This window comes from Vidua macroura, chromosome 5, assembly GCF_024509145.1.
Source record: "Vidua macroura isolate BioBank_ID:100142 chromosome 5, ASM2450914v1, whole genome shotgun sequence".
In the NCBI taxonomy this organism is placed as follows: Eukaryota; Metazoa; Chordata; class Aves; order Passeriformes; family Viduidae; genus Vidua; species Vidua macroura.
Genome location: NC_071575.1, coordinates 27,023,673 through 27,028,045, shown reverse-complemented (window position 1 = coordinate 27,028,045; position 4,373 = coordinate 27,023,673).

Sequence of the window (4,373 nt, the reverse complement as noted above, 5' to 3'; positions counted from 1 at the left end):
AAATGCCAGTAGTCTAGTTTCAAAAGGTCTTTTCTTCTCCTAGGAGCTTGTGCACAGCTGTTTTTCCCCCCTTTCTTTGTTCTCCTTGTTAAGAGAGTATTTTTTTCCACTTGCAGAAGCCACTTTCTCTTTTTGGTAGATGGCAGTGGTGCTGTGTGAGCTGCTGCAGTGTCTGAGCAGTCCCTTATATTTTGGGCAGAGGAACGGATCTACTGTCAGTGTCTGCCCCCAGCTCTACCATCAGTTCATTCAGTGGGTGAGTGGCTTTGTGTGCATGTCTCCATTTCTCCATCCCTGTGGTGGGCAGGACAGCAGTGTCTGTGTCACACACATTGTTCCACGTTGCTGGCAGACTGGCAGGCAGATCTTGCAGTGCCCATGGCACAGGGCAGGGCTCTGGCTGCAGAGCAGATTCTTGCTCAGAGGAATTTTCCATACACACTCTGTTTTCCTATTGAAACAAGGTATATCCTAAAAAAAAAAAAAAAAAAAAATCTGTTTGACAGAAGATTTGCAAGGTACACTCACAGTGATGGGGGTGTCAGGGCAGACTGCAATCCTGCCTTGAATTTGGAAGAAGCTCATCAGAGCCAGAGCTGGTATCACGAGCTGGTATTCCCCAGTAGAATAGAGATTATTTAATTTGGGAGACCCACAGGCTCCTGATCAGCCATTGCCTTGCTTCCCCTTCCAGTCACTTTTAAAATTATGTTTTTTCACACTTTGAGCTACTAAAAAGAACACAAGGGACCCCCCACTGGATACACTGGTCACTCCAGAGCATCTCCTGGGAAATTCAGGATTTCTACGTATCCAGCTGGCTGAAGTTGTTCTTCCACCATGACAGCATCTGTGATGGGAAGAAAGAGCTTTGGAGTACCACTACAAGCCCTGTTCTCACCCTTCCTGTGCTGCAGAATGCCAGCTGACAGCTTCCCTGTTGGATCTTCATGCACTTCTTTCCACCCTGCCCTATTTCCAGGTTCTTCAGAAGGACTGTGTGGGAATAGCAGTGACAGACAGTTACTGACAGCATCAGGATGGAGGACTCAAAAGGAAAAGTTGCTAGTTAGTGTCTAGTCACTGGAGTTACATAAATGTCCATTTTCACCTCAAAAAGCCTGCCAGAGACAGCAGTCACACCTTTCCTGGGCTGGAGAGGTCTCACACATACTGGGAGCACCGGACTTGCAGCTCCCACACCTAAATTTGTGAGACTTGGCAAAACATAAATATCCACCTTAACATAACTGTGACACATAAGTCTAGCACTACACTGATTTAAGAACTGAATATTGACCAGCCAGCAGCCGTCAGCCTCCTGGCTGCAGCAGCATGGCACCCTCTCCTTCTGGATGCATCTTAGGGATGAATTCTTCACTCTAAAGCTCCCCTGCTATATACTTCCAAAGCAATGTAGGCATGGTTAATATTTATAAATAGCCAGGATTTCTACCCTGCTTCAGCACTGATTATAGTTGCAGTGATTCAAACCTCTGGCATAGACAGGAACTGCCTTGAGCTGAAATTGAGCAACTGTCTAATAAAATATAGTCATGAGATGAATAGGAGTTATACAGTTGAAGTGCCTTGAGCATGCTTGAAAGATTTATTTCCTGGCTTCCTCTGGAGGGTTTTTTAGCAGGGAGGATTGGAGTCTGTGTGTATATATACATATCCATATAAGAGAGAAAAATATTTTAAAGTTTTAAGGAGGGGGGGAAGGGACATCTACACTTCTTGAGGAGGTGCTAAAGAGAGAACATTCTTTATTTTCTGTGGACCTGCTATATTTACAGCTGCTGAGTTTCCTGTAAGAAAACAGGTGTGAGTGCATCATTCACAGTCTTACAGGCAAGTTTGCCATACACTTGTGGTACATGCAGGGAGACTCTCAAAGCTGTGGTGCCTGAAGACTGCACTGGTATGTGGGATGTGGGTAGAGATTGTATTTGAGCTCAGATGAGGAAGAGGCTGCTGGAGAGGATTCTGTAGCCAGACTCAGATTAAGGAGAAACAAATAACAATTAAGAAAATATGTTATGTAACTTCAGAGCAGCATGTCCAGGGCCTGAAAAAGGAGAGCTCAGTAATCATTTCATACTCTCATATCCCTTTGATCTGTACATCTGTCTTACCACACATCTCTTCTGCTCAGATGCAACTCCTCTGTTGCTCCTAGGATTCTTGCTCCAGAGGCTAGAAGTAAGGGGAATATTAGGCAAGGAAATTCCTAGGACTCTTCTCCTCAGCCTTTCTAGGCTGCATATATAAAGCAGTGACAATTAAGAATCAGGAAGTGTCCCATTGCTGCCAGCCAGAGGAGCGAGCCATTCCAAAGGGCTCTCTCTAGAGCATGGCTCCGATTCTGGCTTAGGGTAGGATACAGCCTGTCTGACCTCCTTAATTCTCTCTTATCAGCTGTTACTACCTTAAATGTAAAAATTACACAATACAGCACCTCAGAAGTTTATATCCACACTCTCCAAATAACACTGTAAAGATGTTCCTTTGTCACCCCACAGGATTTTAGGTTCTCTCATAATTTTCTTCCATTTCTCAAGCCTGCAATGTGCATCCCAAGTAATGCTTCTCCCTTGTTTACCTGACTTTAAAACACCTTGTTCACAGACCCTGCTGACATTAAGATCATCATTCTTGATGCACATCCCCTCAGAACTGGCCAAGCTGATGACTGAATCTACATCCTTTAAGAACAACTCATCTTATCCTAAGTGACCTGAACAAAGTACAAATAATTCTCTCTCTTTCTCTCTCCCCCTCTCTAGGGAAGCTAGAACTCAGTTGCCTCCAGCTCTGTAATTTCTGGACAGACACAGGAGTGAGCCCATGCCTAAATTTATCCCTGCATTCAGACCCACCCCTACTATGCTTTGGTAACAGGAGTGTATATAGAGAGAGCTGGTGAGCCACCCTCCCCTTGAATTGCACCTTTTGTCATCTCCTTGGCATGTGAAATACTGTCTTGTATTCATGTCCTGTTCATGTGGGAGTAACCTGGGGCAGTCTGAGCATAGGAAAAGCTGTACATGTAGGAAAAGAAGTGGAATTGCCTTGAGCAAGACAACCTTATTTGACCCTCCTCCTTCCTTTGCAGTTGGTATTTCAGCTGGGACAAAGAAGAATGAGGGGACTGAGGCTAAGGCCAGATGTTGGCATCAGGCACACAGGAGTTGAACAGGTTTTCTCCATGCCTTCCTGCCAGTGCACATTAATCCTGAGCCACAGTGTCCTCTGTCATTCCAGCTCTTGATCCTTTCCCTTAATCCTTCTATTTATACCTTCTGAGCTGCATTCTCCTTTCTTATGTGCCAGTTTTACACCAGTATAAATTCATGGATGTCTGTAGGTTTGTTACTGGCTTACTCTCACCCATTAAAAAAAAAAAAAAAAAAAAAAAAAGAGAATTAGACTCATCATTTCTAGGTACCAAATGGTGTATCCCCTATCCCTTAGTTTTGTAAATACTCCTTGTATTCCTATTTTTCATCAGTCTGTTCCAACACACATCAGCCTACTGTTATTTTGGTGCTATATTCCCCATGATGCTGCTGCTGAAGCTGTGTCAGGGACAGTAGATACCTGCAGCTTCCTCCATGCTAAGTCAGTCTGGGATAAACTCTCCCAGGGTTGTGTTCCTTGGCACCAGCATCAGCCAGGAGATGTCTATCACTAGCCTTTATTTTTCTCAGCTTCACCCCTCCACATTCAGCCTGGCTAGTGTAGACTGTCCTTAGGATTGTTTAGTGTTCCTCATGGTTCCATTGAGGAGAGCCAGTTAAAGATTTGCACCTTCCTGTTATCCATACTGGCCAAATGGAGGAAAAGGCCAGGACTTGTCTTGCCTAGAACTGAAATCTAAAGGCAGCATGGTATGTTCTTAATAAAGGAGTGATTATATGAATCACAGTAGCAAAATGTTCTTGCAGAGCACATGCCCCACTCCGTGACTGAAGTGTCTGAGGGTGGCTGTCCATCATTCCAGAGGAGGGATTGGCCTTGGACAGGGGTTAGTCAGTGTGTAGCCCCCTGTGTTACAGAAGAGCAGCTACAATTCCAGAGTCTCTTTAATGAAGTTCCTTGCGGCTGTTTATTGGACAAAAATAAATTCCAACTGGCCCATATAACAAATGAAACTCAACTACAAAAATGTAATGATATTTATTCACCCAGCTGCCAGCAAACTCACATGCACTATGAGTCATTCCAGATGTGGATAAAAACAAAGTCTGTCTGTGAAAGTAAGTTTCCTGATCCCGAGGAGACTTGGTTTGGGAGAGGAGCTGTGCGCTGACTTCAGCTCTACTCAGAAGAACAGGCAGGTTCTTCTGCAAAGGGGGAGGGGGAGAGGA